Raw genomic sequence first — 22,310 nt, 5'->3', positions numbered from 1 at the left:
TAAAATTACCTTTACGTAAGTTGAAGTGATTGATCATCTACAAACAAATTTATGATACTTACCGGCGTTGAATAGGTGCCAGATTCTCTGTAGGTGTTGTGAAAACAAGGACCGAAAGCAATAACATTCCACGAAGATGCATTTTGCGTGTCTGACATTAAAGATGATAATAAAAGTAATGAAATAATTTTAAAAACAATAATATTAATAATAATAATAATAATAATAATAATAATAATAATAATAATAATAATAACATTGCAGCGTTCGTAAAGTGTTTGTCAATTATTATTATTATTATTATTATTATTATTATTATTATTATTATTATTATTATCACTTAACATTTACTTTTAGTGTGCCGTGTATTCACTTCCAGGCATGACATTGTTTTAGAAAAGATTACTGATTGCGCTAATTGATTAAATGCTGCAAAATTGTCAAGTACTGGCAGCTAAAATAGAAGTTTTTGAGATTTTTTGCTTTAAAATCCCTTTAAATGGTCATCATATCGACACCTTACTCCGGACCGTTACCAAAATTTAATCATTTCTTCCTAGGGTTATACCTAACACTCCCTGTAACTTTCAATTATGTCTGTGCAGGCGTTTTTGAGACAGTCGTACACAAAAAACCACACGAAAACAGGAAAGCGTTACAAACACTCACACACATGCACAAAAACTTACACAAATAAAACAAATATTTCTCTTGCGGTAATAATAATAATAATCATAATAATAATAATAATAATAATAATAATAATAATAATTTTATTATTATTATTATTATTATTATTATTGTTTTATTATTATTGTTTTATTATTATTTTATTATTATTCTTATTATAATAATAATTATTATTACCATTATTATTATTAGTATTATTATTATTATTAAAAAGAGATGATAGGTAGCCTTGCTTTGTGGCTTTACAAATTGAGATAATTATTTCAATTAATTTTATATCACCTAACGTTTACTTATAGTATGCCGTGTATATACTTACAGGCATGAAATTGCTGAAAAAAGATTACTGATTGCGCTGATTGGTTGAATGCTGCAAAGTTGTCAAGTACTGGCAGCTGAAAAAGAAATAAACACTTTAAACACATCTTATGTGTCAAAACCAATAAAAAAATAGTCGTGTTTATCAAAAACTAATGTAAAATCAAATCTGTTGAACAAAATATATAAACCTTCATAAGTAACTTACTTTATAAGTAACTTACTTTTTTTGAAACCGGAGGGACTCAACATAAGGAAACTACGACGCTAATTACAGACGATGCAGCAAAACTGACGCATTATATACTTGACAGACAGACTGATATCAATACTAACGTCTACTTACTTTTTGAAAAGATTATTACATTGGTTATGAGTGGGAAGAATACTCGGCTTAGCTCCGCCCACTCCACAGCAAACAATGAGGAAAGCACTGATGCGCAGTTACGTAATTTCCACATTCCATGGTCCAATGTGTTATCGCCACCAGTCGATGAGGGCAGAATAATAGTGGCAATGGAGTACATTTGCCCTAACGACCGCCCATACAAAAAAAATCTATTAATCAAGCAAAAATAATCAATCGAGTAATCAATCAGCCGAGTGTTTGCTGGATATTGCTACTGAAGTAAAAAATTAAGTTATTTTAAGGGTTCCTTTTTATGGGAACCAACACATGGGAAAAGGAAGGACGGCCCCGACTACACCCTCAGGTGGATATGCAGTAATTTTGCTAGTTTTTATGCATTAAAGTGCCATTTTCTAGCATAGTCCCCAATTCTTAAAATTTTAAAAATAGTATCACCTCAGCCTCATCCATGATTAATCTCCGTAGTTTTTATGTATTAAAGTGCCATTTTCCTGTATCTTTAAGTTTCGAATTCTTATAAGTGTCTTGCTTCAACCATTGTGGGCTAAATCGGGTGGATGGATTGGTAGTTTTCATAAATTTTAAGAATCGAAGTACCATTTTCGGGCATGTTTAGCGTGTCAAATTCTTAAAATTTACTCATCTGGGCCTCAAATCAATGTTGGGGCTCAGATATTGTAAATTTGTAATATCGAAGTGTAATTTATGATCATCATGAGTCTCAAATTCTTACGAGGCTCAGGTGAGAACATTTTTGGTGCTGGTTTTGTTGTTATGTTGTTATTTTGAGAAATTGATGGGGCATTGCAGGTAGTTAGAATGTTAAGTATTTAAGTTCCATTTTCGGCTACCTATTTAATTAATTCGGGCTTTTTTACTCAATTCGTATATGAATTACAAGGTAATTTTTAAATGTCAGACCAGATATTTCATCAAATAATCAACTGGTCTGAATGAAACTTTCGTGAAAGTTTAACCATGTTACAAGGAAGAAATTCTGAAGTGTTCGTGACGGTCCAAATACGGGTGTGCATTTGAGGGTCATTAGGTCATAGAACTGAATATCTCGTAAACGGTTCAATGGGTAAAAATTACAATTAGCAGAATAGTTCATGGGTAAAAATTACAATTAGCAGAATAGTTCATGTTTTGACAAAGAAGTGTTTCAATTTTGATCAAGATCCAAAGTAGGGTGTGGATATGAGGACCATTTACAGAACATGTTTACCATATTACCGTAGGCAGAAACAATAGCTATATGATGAATATTTAAATTAGTACAGTTACAGTAAAGGTAGAGCGTTTCATATGTACTAACATCACTTTTTTTTAAACTGGAATATTTTTAATGCATCTTTACATTTAAACATGTGACCGTGCTAAAAATCAAATCTTCATATTTCTATTTGCATAATATTTCCATTTCAACACCAATACATGGCAGGTATTTATTTTGGTCAGCTATAAGAGTAAAAGGTGCCAGTGTGTTAAGCAAAAAATTGTTAGGAATATTCAGTGTTACTGACAATAAAAGGCGTTCGTTTTGGTATCGATATATAGACCATTCAAAGATTAGTTTAAAAAGTTTACTAACACGAAAGTTTTAGATCAGTTGATTAGTTTTGAGATCAGATATCTCAAAACTAATCAACTGATCTAAAACTTTCGTGTTAGTAAAAATTTTTTTAAGTAGATGGTGGTTGGTGGTTGGAGAATATGAACATATGTTTTGAGGATTTATTTTATACAAAAAGATTAGAGGTGGGTGGAGATATGCTCTCTACTGAGTTCTCTTTTAAGTAATATTATTAGGACATATCAGTCGTGTATGCGTGGGTGGGTGGGTGTGTGTGTGTACTACTAGTTTTTGGCCATAATAAAATAACATTCATTAATATTAGTGTTGATTATTATTATTATTATTATTATTATTATTATTGTTGTTGCTGATGTAGGTTTCTGCCGCTGTTGTTGCTGTTGTAGGTTGCCGCCGTAGGTTGCCGCCGCTGTTGTTGCTGTTGTAGGTTGCCGCCGCTGTTGTTGCTGTTTTCAACATCCCAGATCCCAGGTCTTGCCTGTTCTGGATCTGAGTACCAACTCCCTCACTTCAATGTTTTCTGCCTATACATAGTAACACCCTAACGACATAAACATGTATTCACCATGGTGGTAAAAAGCCAGCACAAAGGCAGTAAGGTTATGTAATCCAGACAAGTGTCTGGCCAAATCTGACCTTGCTTGTGGAAACAGTCACATTAATTATCGGACCATGCTTGTGCAGAAAGGTCTTATTAATTATTTTTTACCACCATGATAGATACATGTTTATGTCGTTAGGGTGTTACTATGTATAGGCAGAAAACATTGAAGTGAGGGAGTTGGTACTCAGATCCAGAACAGGCAAGACCTGGGATCTGGGATGTTGAATAAAGATACATAGAAATATAAAGGCAGTCGTTCGAGTTTATTGTTATATTGTCATGCGTAATGCTGTGACGTTGCTGTAGAGATGAGTGAGTGAACCAGGCGAATTTCGGCCGTAACAGAAATTTGGGGGCTCGTCCGGGAAAATAAATCTCAAGGAGCAAAAGTTTTTTTTTTTTTTTTAAACCAACTCGACGGTAACACGGAAGAAATGACCAGGTGATCGTGATTTTGTTTTATCAACTTGTATTTTTAACTGCCATATTGAAGTTTGATTTCCTTTTGTCAACTGATATTTTGTAACTGTCATTACTGAAGCTGTAACCCATGAGAAGAGAACTAAATAATAAGAAGTTAATTGGAACCAACCAACTTGAGAAAGGAAACTTGAAAGAAAACGAAATTTGAATCTGTTCAAAGAAAATTCGATTTGATAGTAAACCAACTGTTCAAATAAAGCCTACTAAAGGGCAAGGAGGAAAAGAATTGTGATACACAGATGATTGATGGAACAGTAAAATCAAGGTACCAGGATCAGACCAGGACCAAGACGGAGCAGAACTGATTTAGTCAAGACTTGGATCAAGACAGATCAAGTAAGAGGAACAGAACTGATTACAAGACAAGATAACTGACGTTAAGTTTTAATTGTATATGCCGTTTTAATTTTCAATTTTGTATTATCTATTAATTACTTAATGCTTTCCAGGCAAAATAAATAACGTTCAGATTATCATTTATGTTGTTTTAATTTTTGATATTAAATTATCTATTTATTTTAAGTGCATAGCCTGTAATTATGGCGGCAGTCAACATGGCTGATATTGATAAATTTATGGAAAATCCTACAGTGGATGATTTTAACGATTTAAGAAAAAATGATTTGTTAGCTGTAGCTAAAATACTTAAAGTGGACGTCAGAATAGATATGAAGAAAACGGGAAATTAAGAATCTAATTGCAAGACACATGGGAGATGAAAAAATGCTTCATGAGAGCGTTTTAGCCATAGAGTCCGATAAGATAATCCCACTGCAGCGCCTAGTTATAGCGAGACCAGGTTGCGAGAACTGGAGTTAACACTTCAGTTAAAACAGAAAGAGATGGGATGGGAGAGAGAGAAGAATGAAAGAGAAAAAGAGAAAGATGAAAGACAGATAACCTTAGAGCGAGAAAGGAGAGCGCACGAAATTAAAATTATGGAGATGAAGATAGGAACATCTGTCGAAGTGAGTGATACTGATGTAGGGTGGACACCTTTTGATGCCACTAAATATATTAAACTAGTACCTGTGTTCCGTGAGAAGGAGGTAGATAAATATTTCCTGCATTTTGAGAAGATTGCAGGCAGCCTTAAATGGCCTAGACAAGTTTGGCCTTTACTATTACAAAGTGTGTTAGTGGGAAAGGCACGAGATATATTTTCGGCCTTGTCCGTTGAGGAGAGAGGTGATTATGATAGAGTGAAAGGGGCTATCCTTAAAGCTTATGAGTTAGTACCCGAAGCGTATAGACAAAATTTTAGGAACTTAAAGGAAGCTGCTAATACCACTTTTGTTGAGTTTGCTAGAGAAAAGTAGCAGTTATTTGATCGTTGGTTAGCATCTAGAAATGTTAACAAAGATTTTGCCAAATTGCGTGAAAATATATTGATGGAGGAATTTAAAGAATGTATTCCCAATAATGTAGAGACATATTTAAACGAACATCAAGTTGAAGACTTGAGTAAGGCCGCAGCTACAGCTGATGAGTATATATTAACCCATAAACAGGGATTTACTAAACATGATCAGGGTGTAAATAAACCCCATAATACTCCATCATCAACTCAAATCGGGAATAAGTTTGGGGGTACCCATTCTAATCGTAACAATGGTAACTATGGCCAGAAACGATGGTGATCAGCTCCAAAATGCGCTTACTGTAAGAAACGGGGACATGTTATATCAAATTGCTATCTCAGAAAGAATAGGGAATTTGTCCCTAATGCCTGTAGCGGATATCAATCCAAGTCCGAGTGGATGAGGCGGTATCAGCCGTTTATTTCTAAAGGCTTTATCTCATTAGAGGGTGATAACAATCCTATTAAATTAATATATTACGAGACACTGGTGCAGCCCAGTCATTGTTATTAGAAGGGATTTTGCCTTTGTCTAGTAAGACATTTACTGTGATCTAATGTGTTAATACAGGGTGTCGAGTCAGGGTTTGTTAGCGTGCCGCTTCATGTTATAAACATTAAATCCGAATTAATTTCTGGATCAGTAACGGTAGGTACTAGACCTAATCTACCAGTAGAAGGCATTTCTTTATTGCTTGGTAATGATTTGGCAGGGGACAAAGTAATTGTAAATCCCATTGTAGCTAATGATCCTCCGCTCGACATAATTAGAGAGCCAGAAGAGGAGGATATTTACCCTGCATGTGCATTAACGAGAGCACAAAGTAATATAATAGAAATTAATGATAATATCAGTCCTACTGATGATAGGGAAAAACCCTTATCATACTGAAACGTTAGCGGGTTACCTGTTAGTAGTGAAAACACAGATAATGTTGTAGGCCCCGATAAAGGACTCAAACTACTTTTTAGTAAGGAAAACCTTATTAATGAACAACAGATAGATGAACAACTTAATGAGTTAGTTAAAAGTTCAATCTTTTTAGAGGCCGATGAGTTAGAGACGCTGGCCGTTGCTTATTATAAAAAGGATGGAATCTTAATGAGAAAGTGGAGGCCATCCGATGCAAAGGTAAATGATGAATGGGCAGTGGTTAACCAAATAGTGGTTCCACAGATATTTCGAAATGAAGTTATTAGTTTGGCTCATGATACCCCTATGGCGGGTCACTTAGGTGTTAACAAAACATTTAATAGACTGCTAACTCACTCCTACTGGCCCAGAATGAAACAAGATGTTAGGGACTATTGTAAATCCTGTCATGTTTGTCAGATAGTGGGTAAACCCAATCAAAAAGTGCCCAAAGCGCCTCTAAAGCCTATCCCTGCATTCGAGGAACCATTTAATAGAGTTCTAGTTGACTGCGTAGGGCCCCTACCTAAAACTAAGTCGGGGAATCAATATTTAATAACAATAATGTGTGCCACTACCAGGTTTCCAGAGGCCATTCCCCTACGAACCATTAATGCTAAAAACATAGTAAAGGCATTAACGAAGTTTTTCACATTGGTGGGTCTACCTAAAACAATCCAATCAGATCAGGGGTCTAATTTTATGTCAACCTTGTTTCAACAAGTCATGTTCACTCTATGGATTGTTCAATTCAAATCCACTCCATATCACCCACAATCACAGGGGGCATTGGAACGTTTCCATCAAACTTTGAAAACAATGATTAAGTCATACTGTATGGAATACGAGAAAGATTGGGACGAATGTGTACATTTGCTTTTGTTTGGAGTGCGTGAGAGTGTACAGGAATCTTTGGGATTTAGTCCATTTGAACTTGTGTTTGGACGAACGATGAGGAGACCATTAATGATGTTGAAGGAGAAGTGGTTAGACGAGGATGAAAACATGAATTTGTTAGACTATGTGTCAAATTTTAATGAACGCCTAAACAAGACATGGGAAATATCCAGGGACAATTTAATGCAAAGTCAAGATAGAATGAAACAATGGTACGATAAAGACGCTAGAGTTCGAACTTTCGAACCAGGTGAACAAGTGTTAGTTTTTCTACCAACTCCAGGGCAACCATTGAAAGCTAGTTTCAGTGGGCCTTATGAAATTGAATCTAAGTTAAATGAGTTGGATCAGCTCAACAACTGCTTCAGGGGCAGCCTGCTATCCTCAAAAGACAGATCTCAATTTACTATTTTCCATAAACCAGCCCAGTTTGTATGGATCAGGGATTTCTGGATGAATAACAGTATCCTGGCTAAATATATTGACCTGCAGATGTGCACGCAATATAGGTTGGTGTAAGGCTCCTGCTGTTGGTGGCAGCTTATGTACACCTAGATTGTTTGGCATAATTTTGAATCTTTTCCATCGTAAAGTTGAGGCATCTTAAGCAGATACTTTCTACGTTCCGAGAAGACTAAACAAAAACACCTTGCATCCCGTTCTCATATTTAAAGATGGTATATTCGATTCCCCAAGCTTGGCCAGAGCATGTAAAACATGAGGTGGTGATAATGAACATTAGCATGTTATAAAATCACTGATGTGGGTAAATAAAAGTACATCACAGTATGTAATATAGTTACAAAGGTTCCACCCTAGGTTGGTCGTTTCAGTATACTAAAAAATCACTCACTTTTAATGTTGATGCTGTTATGAATTGTTTCATTATAAGCCTACTACTTACCTTAAAAAAGTAACTGCTGTAGTAGTAGAGGTAGTTGTGGTGGTGGTGGCAACGGCTGCAAAACGTTCTTTTTGGGGGGGGGGAATTCCATAAAGTCCTGTATGCGAGCGAAGTAAGCATCTACGCTGGGGCCAGGCGGCCGCCAGGGGCCCCTATGGGGCCTTTGGGGGCGAAAGCCACTGGAAGCTACGGGTATTTGACGAAGTGGGGTGATTTTTATTGGTTATTTTAAAGATATTAAGCTACTGTAATATGACTTCCAATGGCAGACCCATGAATTAAAATTAGAGGGGCCCAGGAGGTGGGTACTTTCAAAGATGGATATATACAACCTCAGCCCCATCATGGTTGGGGCTAAGGTATTCATTTTAAAAAAAGATTTTATTTAATTATTTTTATTTATTTATTTATTTTATTTAAAACATCCCAGTCCTGAATAAGCTGTAGACGTTTTATTTATTTATTAGATTGAAGGGTGTCCTCAAAGTTACACATGAATACGTTGGCCAACGGAGAGCCCATGGCTACACCGTCAACTTGTTCATACAAGTTACCATTATATTGGAAAGTTTATTTTATTTATTTATATTTTTTGGGGCAATAAGGAGGTCAATAAGACCTTGCTTATTAATAGGTAGACCATATTGCTCATTAAACCAGTTATTTTCAAAAGCCTTTTCAGCAAGGATGTGAATAGTGTCATCAAGAGGAACATTCATAAATAATGAGATATCAAAGAATACTAGCAAGTCATCAGTACCAATAGTAGTAGAGCGTATTTCTTTGGAAAATTCAAATAACTGTGAACTGTGAATCTTACCTAGTTATATGAGTGCCACTGTATGTAAAGTGGATCCAAACTAATTACTCTAGCCATCTCTAGCATAGGGATAATCACTATTCAACTCCATGATACTGTGCTATTGTTAACATTATTATTAAGTGTTAATCACGTGACTGTTTAATCCTACTTCATATCACCTACATTTGGTTTTCTATCTTGTGTTTATTTTCTTCACTTCATCTTGAAAATGCGTCCACGATAGACACGAACCGTCGATATTGAAAATTTGAACTGAAGAGCGTAGTACCCACTATCCGTAATCCACCTTACGTATAGAGACCAAATTTACTAGAGGGGGAGAATCGTGTGTATTGAAACAGGTGAATTGTCATTTAACATCGATATTAAACTATAACTAAATAATATGTACTGATATTGAACTGCTCATGTACATAAATTTAATCCTATTATAACCATTTCAATAATACTTTTTTTTCAAATTAATTTTCTTACGCGTAATAAGCCATTCATTGTTTCTATATTTTTTCCACGATGCTAAGTCAAATATTGTAGTTAAAAATAATTCGTTCATTGAGCTGATACTCTGCTTACAAGTAATTTAACGAATATTATTACATTCGGGTTTCCTTACTTTGAACAAATACAAAATTTCGTGGGCCAATGACTATTCCCATGGCTCCCTATATTTCGAATTGCTGGGTCCGCGACTGGTAATATATACTGCAACTGCAAAAACTGATGAGCAAAGTACGTTAACGTTAATGTACTGTAATATCCTGTTTAAAAAACATCAGAAATTCCTAATATTGTTCTAGTAAAGAATGGATTATTGTATCGATATGACAAAGACACATCAAAATAAATTGTGTGTCAGTTCAATCACTCAAACGCCCACACTATTTGACTTAGAAAAATACAACAACAAAATATGGCTTATCACGCAGGAAAGAAAATTAATTTGGAAACTCTAAAATAGATTCTCTTTATTCAGTTGTTTAAAACAGGTTTATAGCCTAGGTCTATTTTAACATTATCAAATTTAGCACATCAAAATAATAAGATTATTGTCGATTTCAACTTTTTTTAATACAGTAATTATTACGTTTGGTTGAGGCTACGGTCACACTAGCGTCTCAAGCCTGGCTCGAAATTCTGGGTCGGTCACACTAGTTGGATTGACCTCCAAGTTATGAAAGTCGAAACAGCAGAGCCGTAAAGAGAGAGTTTGGCCAACTCTGTTTCACGGGATTAGATATACGCGCGTGATTGGATGGATCGCAATCAAAGATTTTACACCAGACGTGCCCGAACCACTCTTCTTCAACTGATCTTTTATCAGCTTGTATTGGGCTCGCAATGCCTTCACTTTTGTTTGAATTAGGGCCGTCGTTCTCTTCTCATGTCCGAGACTTGCTAATCTGTCAGCAAGCACGCCAAAAATTCCCCGTTTTGTTGTTTGTTTTTTTATTTTCTATCCGGTCTCTCAGCTCGGGTTGGCCCCTCAAATCTACCAGGTCAGCAGTTTCCTGGTCGCTCCAAATCAATCGCATTATTATTAATTAAAATTTGAATTAACTTTTATGAAAAGTAATGATTGCGTCTTGATTGAACACACATGAAGAACTCGCGGGTTTTTTTTATTCAAGAACTAATAAACGCAACGGCGTCATCGACTGTGATTGGTCGACAGCCGACGAGGAAATGTCAATCTCGGTCACGCCAGGGTCATCCAGGGTCAATATGGGTTCTGAGCCGGGATCGAGATAGGTAGATTGAGATCGAGGTCACGCCAGGCGCGAGTCGGTGCAGATGCGGTCAAATTACGAAAATCTCACGCCCGGTGAGTCAAGCCAGGCTTGAAACTCTAGTGTGACCGTAGCCTAAGTTTACTTGAATCTAACATCTGTGACGACTAGTTCTATACAATGGGATCCTTTTATTCTTGATATATTGCCAGTGACAGACAATTCCCCTCGATGCATCCTCTATTACGTAACAACGTACATTACGGTGGTGAGATTAGCGCTCTCCAAGCAGACCAAACGCCTTAAACGGGACAGAAATCAGGGCCAGATCAAGTACAGTATGTCTGAAAGTGGGGGGGGGGGCGGCGAGTAATTTAGAAGGGGTTCGGCCCCCACACACACTAGATACGTTACTGGTTCCACGCATAGGTTGATCGTTTAAGTATATTAAAAAATCACTCACTTTTAATGTTGATGCTGTTATGAATTGTTTCATTATATGCCTACTAGTTGCCTTAAAAAAGTAACTGCTGTAGAAGTAGAGGTGCTAGATCTATTTTCACCAAGTACATTTTTCTGAACAGAAAAACAGATGTATGTTTAATATACCTGTCTCTTATACACATCTAGATGTGTATAAGAGACAGCATCTAGGCTGGGGCCAGGCAGCCGCCAAGGGCCCCACTGGGTTATCATCCAGAAGTGTTATTATTTCACTTCTAAGTGATCTCTCTCGTTCACTAGACTATCATATGCAAATCGTATTACTTTCTTGAATACTGTTATGCAAATTGCATGATGCTTCTTCTGTGGTGGAATGACTGAATGCGTCGGATAACGGCTCAGATAAAATAATTTCGCGCTGACGCAGAAGGGTTGGTTGAATTTTAATCGGTTGAGACAGCTTATGACGTACGTAACCGTGGCTTAATCCAGGTCGCTATACACACTTGTATTGCCATAGACTGTAGTGTAAGGCTAGTTTAAATTCTCATGTACTGGCTAAATGTGACAAAAATCCTATTTAACCTTAAACAAACTCTAATAAAAGGACTGTTTGCATATTCTTGTAGGCCTATATTTGAAAAGTCATAAAAAAAATTATGCCACTTTTTTTATAGTAGCGTTTATAATATATTCAGGGTCAAAGGTCAATTACTATATGCAGCATGTTATATGTCATAACTCTTCAACTACTTGCTCTAAAAGTAAAAAAGTGTCTACACCAAGAGGTTTTTTTTGCGCTGACCAAATATTCAGGGTCAAAATTTCATAAATCCTCAACTACTGGATATCAATGCACAAAAATTGTGTCTACACTTACATTTTGTGCGGTCAACTTTCATTGAAACATTTATACGGCCTTCTACTAGCTGCGTTGACTAAATATTTAAGGTCAAGGGTTATTGACCTTAATACAAGTATGATGGTCATAACTCCTCAACCAGTTTGCCTACATGGACAAAATAGTGGCAACATCTACGTTTTTGGGATAATGTTTTTAAAGTATTTTTGCCACCTTCTGCTGCATTGACTAAATATTCAAGGTCAAAGGTCATTGACCTTTACACAATATATGATGGTCATTACTCTTTAACCACTTGGTCCAGAAGCACAAAAAATAGTGTTTACACAAAACATAAAAATGAGGTGTATGTTTTGGGTGTCAACAGACAATTATATTCTTCAGGCTTACAAATGTATTCTTCACTGATTTTTAGCAAAACAACAGCCTCTCAAAACCGGTTTTCTAAAAGTAAATCAGTCCATTAATTAATGACCACTTGTAAGCACCACAGAAATGATGAGAATCCAAGATAAATCTGATACAACTATGGACCAATCAGAGAAATTATTAGACTGGGCAGCCAAGCATGACATGCTCCAAACTTTTTTCTACAAACTTTTCTTTCTATATGGTGGTGTCAGTAGCTTAAAAGTAACAGCCTGTTGTTAAATTGAGGGAATGTTGAGAAGAAATATAAAGCATTTGCAGTATTAGGTAAGTTTCGCATAATATATGTATTAATTAAATGTAGTAGCCTAGGCCTAGCTAACCTAGTACTAGTAGTATGGCTAGGCCCTACCTTACCTAGGCCAAGGCCTAAGCCATGATGATATCTCCCTTCCCGGGTGGGCTAGGCCTGAGTGAGTGGCTGCATCGTTTTTAAAGGCCTCATTTATTTGCCATCTAATAGTTAGTTGCATAATATTGTTAAAAACTAATGACAAAATATTACATTATAATTAATTTTTTTTAAATTTTTGGACATCGATGTAGAACATTCTGTTTAGATACTATGTTTATTTAGCCCAGGAAACAGCCAATCAGAAAACAGATTTCTAGATTGCAATGGCCACTGATGAAAACTCTAGTGATATGGTGAGTATTTAGCCAATAAAACGTAAGCTAATACTGTCAGCAAACTTAACAATTCACTTTATAAATACTTGAAGAATACTTTTTTAAGGGCTTTGCTAAATATGGCATTGAGCACTCGTGTTCAATAGAAGAAAGAGAAAATAAATATAGGCGGAAAATAAATATAGGTGTAGATTTGGTATAGTAGCCTAAATATTGTGTTAGCTAGATCTATTTTCACCAAGTACATTTTTCTGAACAGAAAAACAGATGTATGTTTAATATACCTTTTGAATTGACAGGAAAAACTTTTACAAGAGCATGCAGAAGATGTTCCTTGCTGCGCATTGTGTTTAAAAGCAGTTGATATAAATGACAGCGGTGTAAACAAACTGTATCATAAAGGAGTACTAACTCGGAACAAGGCGCTTTCAGAACATGAAGTCAACATTGTTACAACAATAGGGCAACAAGTCAATAATGAATGCCGTTTGCCATATTATACCAAAGCCTCAAAGGTAACTTCCGCCGATTTCCATATTCAATTTGACGTCAAAAAATCATAACAGACCATTTTACAAAGCCTGCTCTGAATTGGTTTACTTAGAAAATAAAAACATCTCGCTCTTACCCCTTTTTTGCAGACAAAGCAAACGTCACAAAAGAAACCAAAACTGACTGTAACATGTAGTGTAAGTGATTTCAACAATGAAACAGATTGTATTCTGTGTGGCTACACGATCAATAAAAGTCAAAATTGGCCTATCATCATGTCCAAACAATGAGGTTTGCAGCTTCTATAAAAGATGCTGTTGCGAAAAGGAATGACGAATGGGCAACAAAAGTTAAATGTCGCTTAGAGTACTACAATGACTTGCCTGCAGCTGAATCGAAATACCATGCAGTATGCAATTCAATTTTTCGCAACGGCTATGGAATTCCAAGTAAAGTCTATTCGGATGGAGATTGGCTTACAAGAAGGAAGTCTAATCCACACCCTGGCGGCAGAACCAGATGTAAGGATCAATTGAAGGCATTTGAAAATACTTGCCAGTTTATTGAGGAACATGACACAAAATTGTTTCCTATATCAATTCTGATTGGTAAGTTATATATTATCTTTAATACAATAACATTCTGTCATAATTGAAGATGACTTTAATAATCAAATTTAAGTTAAGTTGTAGGGTAAAAAATAAAAAAAGAGTGATTAAATGAGCATAGCTTTGTCACACAATATATATCAGATGCATGTAATATGGATTAGCAAAGTGTTTCTACATAAAAGTCAATCATATTTTTATTTCTAGAAAAAATGGGAGAATATTCAGAACCATATTGTAGACAGTATTTTAAGAAAGTGCTGAAAGAGAAATTTAAGAAAGACATACTCATAATTGAAGAACAAGGAAAGGAGGATGTTGTTACTTTGAACATCAATGCTACACGAATTTTAAGGCAAGTCTACAATCAGACATTTAGAAATTATTATTTAAATTAAATTATAACGGAAAACTGCATACATTTCATTGTACATCCATTTCTAATAAAATCGTAACATATTTTAAGGAGATATATCTGCATAGAAAAGATACATTTTATCAATACATTGAAAAGGTACAATGGGCTTGTTTTAATACTAATTGACCATTATTATTATATTTCTTATATTACATACAGATCTTATTATGAGAGGAATATTGGTAGTTGTGATGATGAAGCTACTGAACTAGTTGGAACTGCAGCCAGACTTTTGAAGGCAGAGATTAAATCTTTAAATTCAGATTTGACAATATACCCTGACCTTTCACAATTAAGTGAAAAGAAAGCCCTACAATTTCTACCACCTTTGTTGTCAACACTTATGAAGATCTTATTTAACAAAGAGAAGAGACCAATGAAGTCTGCAAGCATTGGTCAGGCTATTATACAGGTTGTGAGAGCCAGGGCTGTTTTGGCACCATTGCAACATGGTTTGGCTGTTTAAATACACCACTTAACGAGGTCGAAATTCTTGGTGGATGAGTTGCCTAATCTAGGCTTTATCTAAGGGCATTCCACTTCTTCCTTGAAGAGATGCTGAAACTTCCAGATGAGCACCCAGAGCTTTTACCAAAGATTTCAAAATGGTTTCCATGTAATAAGACGCACTAATAATTTTTGGGGAGGACTTAGTTCCGATCTCACCATAGAGCAAACATTAATGATATCTCTCAAAACATCAGGTGGGTTGACAAGAGGCAGTCGGATGACAGAAGCACAGCGGAATTTGTGGACACAATCAATGCCACATCGAGCAGCAATTAACCTTGCTATGCAGGAGGGCACAGGTGTGGATCTGGTGACAAGCGTGCAACATGAAACATTGGGAAGAGCACGATTGCAAAGAGATTGCGATGATGTTTCTCGACTGCTTGATGTTTTAAGAGAATACTCCCCATTTTCTGCAGATCCATTGCTCAGAAATGCTGTTACTGGTGAGGTTGCAAGTCAGGAAGTCAATGTGGACTCATACCAGTCTGTTGGAAAAGTATTATTAAAGCTATGCATGAGAAAACTGCATTTTCGCATAAGTTTAAGAGAAGCCAGAAAGCAGTGACAATGGGAACTACAAACAAAATAAAAGTAGACAAGGACATAAGTATTGACCCTATTGTGCCCTTTCAGCGGTTCCTTATCATACAGCAGATGTTGATATTGATACATATGATGTGTTCAAGTAGGAACTGACTCCATATCCACCAGCCCTCTTTGTAAGAAACCATGTAATGCTGACAGCTGATAAGCCAAAGTTAAAGGAAGCACTCATAGCAGAAGCAATGTCAACGTTAAGGGCATATTCCTCAAATACATCGAATAAAGAGCAGTTAGAAGACCTAGTATATGAAAATGAGCGAGGGGATTTGATAAAAGAATCAGACATGAATGAAGCAAAATTCATATTTGAAAATAACATACCAAAGACTGACAGATTTGTAATTGATGGGGCTACCTTTTACACAAGTTGCTATGGCCCAAAGGAGTACCTTTTCAGAAGATAGTACAAAGTTACACAGAATACACTATCCACAAATATGGCAGAGCTGATGTTGTCTTTGATGTGTATGAGCAATCCGTTTCAACTAAATGTAACACCCATGAGAAAAGAAGAAAATGTGGTAACCAAGTAAATTTTAGCCTTAATACTGAATGCAAGTATGAAAGGGAAGTCTTCTTAAGTAATACTGCAAATAAGAAACGACTCATATCATACCTATCAGATGAATTCCGAATCCAGATGTGTAACGTTACACAATGCATAGGAGATGCTGATGTAAATATAGTTGATAAAACCCTGGCCATTTCTGAGACTGCTTCTGTAACTTTAGTAGGAGAAGACACTGACTTGCTTGTACTCCTGCTCTTTCATCTGAAAGATTGGCACAAGCCTGTTTTCTTGAGTAGTGATAAAAAGGGGGTAAGCAAGGCAATATGCTTCACAACTCTAAAAGAAGCATTGGCTGATGAAATCTGTCAAGCATTGCCCTTTCTCCATGCATTTACTGGATGTGATACGGTTTCAAGAATATCAAATGTTGGCAAGAAAGCAATCATACAGAAGTTTAAGAAGTCTGATGTACTCAAAGAATGTGCTAAAGCATTTATGAAAACAGACCAAAATCAAGCCATAATAGAAGAATATGGGCGAATGGTAATAAAGGAACTTATTGGTGGAAAACAAGGTACTCTTTCTGAACTTAGAGATCAACTATTCAAACGAAAAGTTTCTACTTCCACAAAGGTTATAAAACCATCACAGTTGCCACCAACTAAGTCAGCGACGCATTTCCACAGCCTCAGAGCTTACCATCAGATCAACATGTGGGCATACGGTGAATACCTTAACCCATGTGAATTGGGATGGGAAAATGACAAAAACAACGGTCTGCATCCCATAATGACAAGAGATAAGCATGCACCGGAAGAGCTACTCAACATTATAAGATGTAATTGCAAGACAGATTGTAGAAACCGCAGATGTTCGTGCAAGAAAGCTAATCTGCCATGCACAGCTGCTTGTGGCCCTTGCCAGGTTGATGGCTGCGACAATGTTGATGATGTGGTTTATTCTGATGATATTGATGGTGATGTTGATTTGTTCATATAGCCTGCATAAAGGAAAATTTTGCATTTAGACACAATTAGACCTACATGAAATAGACTGTGAATACTGAGCGAAATGATAACGAATCGGCTAAGTGAACTGACAAAAAATTCAAGTGGAAACATGTATCGCATTTTATCTATTGTTAAGTTACCATTTTCAGATTGTGTATCCCATAAAGCAATGTAAGATGCATTTGACTTTTTCGTTTATGAGTGGATTGTAGAGACACTATTTTTTTGTGCTTTTAGACCATGTGGTTGAGGAGTTATGATCATCCGTTAACTGTTGCTTGTTATTTGTATAGCGCCTTTCCTTTCAGTTACGAAGCACTGAAGTTCTTTTTCCCTGGTCATTGGGTCTACATGCTACGTTTTGCTGCTGGTAATCAGCGCAGGAGCAAGTAACACCACCAGGTCCCCATTTATACTCCTGGGTGAAGAGAAGCAATGGAGAGAAAGTGTTTTGCTCAAGGACACAAGCGAAATGCACAGCGAGGGATTGAAACCCTGACCTCTAGGTTGGGAAACCAAACCGATCCCACAGCGCCAAACCGCTTCCACAATCATCATGTTATATAGGCCTAAAGGTAAATGATCTTTGACACTGAATATTTGATCAACGCAGCTACTAGAAAATGAAAAAATGTTTGTATATAAATTGATCCCAAACACCTAGGTGTAGCCACTATTTTTGTACATCTAGGCAAACTGGTTTAGGAGTTATTACCGTCACAGTTCTATAAAGGTCACTGACCTTTGACCCTGAATATTTGGTCAACGCAGATACTAGAAGGTGGCAAAAATGTTTTTAATAAATATTGATCCCAAAAACCTAGTTGTAACCACTATTTATGTGCATCTAGGCAAACTGGTTGAGGATTTATGACAATCATAGTTGTATAAAGGTCATTGACCTTGACCCTATATAGTTGGTCAATGCTGCTACTACTAGAAGGCGGCAAAAAATTGTTGACCCCAAAAACCCAGGTGTAAATACTATTTTTGTGCTTTTAGAGCAAGTGTTTGAAGAGTTATGACCTAAAATATGTTATATAAAGGTCATTGACCCTTGACCCAGAATATCTGGTCAACGCTACCATAAAAACGCGGCAAAAAATTTTTCATGATTATTTACATATAGACGTACAAGAATATGCAAAAAGTCTGTTTATTAGAGTTTGTTTAAGGTCAAACCCCACTATTAATGTTTCTGCGGAAATTGTGATATGCTAGGACCACAGTGACAAGCAGGTTAGATGTAATGGTGCGCCATTCCTGATTGAATTTCTATCTTGATTAAATGTGTATATTCATGATCTTGAATCCATATCTTGATCTTGCATTCATTCATTCATGATGATGATCTGGATATCGAATCCATATAGTTACAGGTGAGAATCTGGGTCAAGATTTAGGGGGGGTCACGATTTTTCACAAAAAAAAAACCCAAAAAGGAATGGGGTCGGGGTCCACCCCCGGGAAAATTTTGATTCTTAGATGACGGAAAATTAGCCTTCCCGACTTCTGAGATGTTTATAAATGTTCCTCAAAATTCAAGGTTTCCCCTCTTGAAAACGGTAGGTAAACTTCCTCATTCTTATTACAGCGAATACTAGTATGCCTATTATGTTTTTTCCATAAATCGATAAACAAAAAGAGGTCAGGGTTCACACCAGGAAAATTTTGATTCCTAGATGGCGAAAAATTAGTTTTCCGACTTCTGAAGTGTTATGAGTTTTCCTGACTTCTGAAGTGTCTTAAGTGATGTTATGATGATGACTTACTATAACATAAGGGTGTCATTTCTGGCCAGCTTGAGGTAATACTTCCTCAAAGTTTCGCACCTCAGCCTCAACCATGGTGGGACTAGGGTGGGTGTGGACTCACGGGTTTGAAGTAGGTAAAGTAAATACATCAAAGACAATGTTTTTAACTTTTATTTCTATGCTGGGTCGAAATCAGGGACGTATACATTTAAAAATCTTAAATCCCTAAATCAAAGGCCATGTCTTTTCAGATACAGGAATGTGATATTGTTTGGTTCAGTTTGGTTTTCATCCTTTTGCAAGCTCTATAAAGTTTTGTTTTATTACTACTGTACAGTACTACTAGTAGTAGTAATAATAATAATTATGATGATGACGATGATAGTGATGATGATGATAATAGGTAATAATATTAATAATATTAAAAAGAAAATTGTGCTGAAGTTGAAAAAGTAATTTGGGATTTGTTGATCATTTTATTATAGTATAGTTAAAGCTTAGTTAGCTTGTTAGGCCTAAGGTGTCCTGGATATTAAGTAGATTCCTGATAAAAGATCATGAGGAGTTTGTTGGCCTTCATTTTGACTCTATAATGAAGATGTGATGATGATGAATTTTATTATATAAAAGTGCTACTTCCTGCCATCTATAGGTACTATTTCTTCAAATTTTCTCACCTCAGCCCCAACTATAATTGTGGGGCTGAGGTGGTTGTGAAATCACGACTTTGAAGTATGTAAAGTACATACTCAAAGACAATGTTTTTTCGCTTTATTTTCTATAGTACACCACACATAATTATGGTTGCCAAAATTCCCTGATAAAATATCATGAGAAATTTGTTGGCGCTTCATTCTGAGTATAATGGTGATGTGATGAAAATGAATTTTTACTAAAAATGTAACTTTCTGGTCATCTAGTAGTTTTATTTCCTCAAATGTTCGCAACGCAGTCCAGCCATGGTGGGTCTGAGGTGGGTTTCGACTCACGAAATGTCCATCACCCCCCTCCACCTTTCAAAACAAACTGCACCCTTCCTGGCTATGACATTAAACTCCATCGAGTTGACACCTGACTTAGAGTATGTCTTAGTGACTGCTGATGAGGCAAGAATGCATAAATTTGTTTTTAGGATGTGATATGGTTTTACATGGCCATTTTTTGTGATTATAACTATTTTGGATAAAGAATGTTTTGAGCATTGGTGGATTTTTTTTATGGAAAAAAAAATATATGCCCACCCCCATCCAAATTTAAGTATGAAAGTGTAATTTCCGGCCACCTAGAGGTAACCTAATCATAAAATTTCTTACTTCAGCCCCAACCATGCTGGGGCTGAGGTGGGTGGTTCTTCAACCTGTAAAAGTCCCGCCCTGTGGGTCACCTCTCTTTTGAATTCCTGGATCCACCACTGTTGTACTTTATATATTGTTAGGCTTACTAATATTATTTATAATGCGTTTATTGCAATACATATCATCTCACAACAATCCTAAAAACCTTTAGGGCGGGCTACTTTCCAGGAGGCTTCGCCCCTGAACCCCCGTGGTCCTACAAACCTCTCATAACGGCTCCCCGCCCCCCAAATCCTGGCTACGATCCTGGTCGAAATCAGCATTACATCCTTCCTTCCGGTATGTTCATGATAAAACTAGTATATCAACAATACAATAAAACAAATATTTATTTAAATACAATATAAAGGGGTGCGATCATACCGTATGCACACTTCTTTTGAATCTGCCCCAGCATACAAAATAAAAGTTAAAAACATTGTCTGATGTATTTACTTTGCCTACTTCAAAGCACTGCCAACATATTTCTCATGATCTTTTATCAGCGATTTTTGGCAACCATTGAGATCCATTTAATATGTGATGTACCACAGAAAAAATAAAGCTTAAAAACACTGCCTTCCTTTGATGTAATTACATTACTTAAAAGCAATGAGTCCTCACCCCCCCCCCCCCCCGTCCCCACCATGGCTGGGGCTGAGGTGTGAAAAGTTTAGGAAATACCTCAAGCTGGCCGGAAATGACACTTTCGTATAGTTATAAGTTGTCATCATAACATCACCATGATCTTTTATCTGCGATTTTCGGCTATTATAGAAATCTAATTAATCTGTATTGTACCATAAAAAATGATTTGATTGTCTTTTAATTCCATTCAATTCTTTTATTTCCATATAATACCAAAAAAATACAAGACAGAAGATCAATCAAACTGCGCACAAAACAATTGTGAACCCCATTTGAAATAATTAATGGAATAGGTCAAGGTGTACAGCAGATCTGACCACCAACAATTCAGTTTGTAAAAAAACTCAGCACATATTTACATAAAATGGAAACAAGCATGTTTTTTGGGAGAACTGTCGCTTACGAAAACTAAAAATTGAGCTTCTTAAAAATTTGAAAAAACACGGAATGCCATAATTAACAAACACAGCACTGGCACTACAATCTCTTGGCAACTTTAACAACATTCTGAGGGAGTTATTATAGCAAACTTGCGGTGATCTAAGGTTTGTTTTCTTATGATTAGCCCAGAGGGCAGAACAATACATACTTATACAATAAGATCTGAGTAATCTCAATTTGACATTTTCAGATCAAAAAGAAAACTTTCTACTAAGTGTGTTACCCCTTACACTCAAAGCCCTATACTGGCGCTGGACAATCAAGATCATCAGTGGTATCTGACGAGATAATGTGTCCCAAGATATCTCACCAATTTTTTATATTGTAACTTATTGTTAAAAAGGAAAGTCTTAAGTTCTCTTGTTAATTTCCTAACAGGGGGAAGCATACATAGTGACTTCGTAGAATTAAAAATAACGTCATTATCAAGTGCATAATTTTCACAGATTCTGACAAGTTCCTGTAACCCATTTGCCGATGGGGAAAGCAACAGAATATCATCAGCGTAACTTAGATTATTAAACTTAACATTCTTTAGTTCACAGCCAAATCGACTATTGCTCAATGTGACGTTGAGTTCACTGATGTACAAAATATACAGTTAAGGTATACACCACCTTGTCTCCGTTATTTACTGGAAATTCATGTAAGAGACCATTTCAAGATTTAACGCTGAATCTCTGTAAATTGTACCATGGCATAAGTAGTTTAACAATAATAGGTGTACCCGCTTTAATCATTTTACTATACAGAACATTGTGATTGACACGATCAAATGCCTTACTGGCATGTAAGAAACAAGAATAAACTGGGCTTCCATTTCTATTGTAAAAACTTGCTTAAAAATAAAATTGCACGTGTCAGTTGAGAAATTCGATTTAAATGCAAATTGAGTATCACTAGAGTCAAGAGTGTCTTTACTAAGAT

General features: G+C 36.2%; 1 long non-coding RNA gene across 1 annotated transcript; it reads right to left on the bottom strand.

Annotated features, from left to right (window-relative positions):
• Positions 1 to 62: 62 nt before the first annotated feature.
• Positions 63 to 1,367, bottom strand: LOC117114055. The gene is made up of 3 exons (XR_004446291.1): positions 1,233 to 1,367; positions 1,010 to 1,085; positions 63 to 151 (listed from the first exon to the last, which is right to left on the bottom strand). It is a non-coding gene; the product is annotated as an uncharacterized LOC117114055 (long non-coding RNA).
• Between the last annotated feature and the right edge of the window lie 20,943 nt (positions 1,368 to 22,310).

This window comes from Anneissia japonica, unplaced genomic scaffold (assembly GCF_011630105.1).
Source record: "Anneissia japonica isolate Jap-2015-1 unplaced genomic scaffold, ASM1163010v1 scaffold650_len285673_cov152, whole genome shotgun sequence".
NCBI lineage: Eukaryota > Metazoa > Echinodermata > Crinoidea > Comatulida > Comatulidae > Anneissia > Anneissia japonica.
The sequence above is the reverse complement of the archived record's forward strand: the minus strand, read 5'-3'. Positions and strand labels throughout refer to the sequence as shown.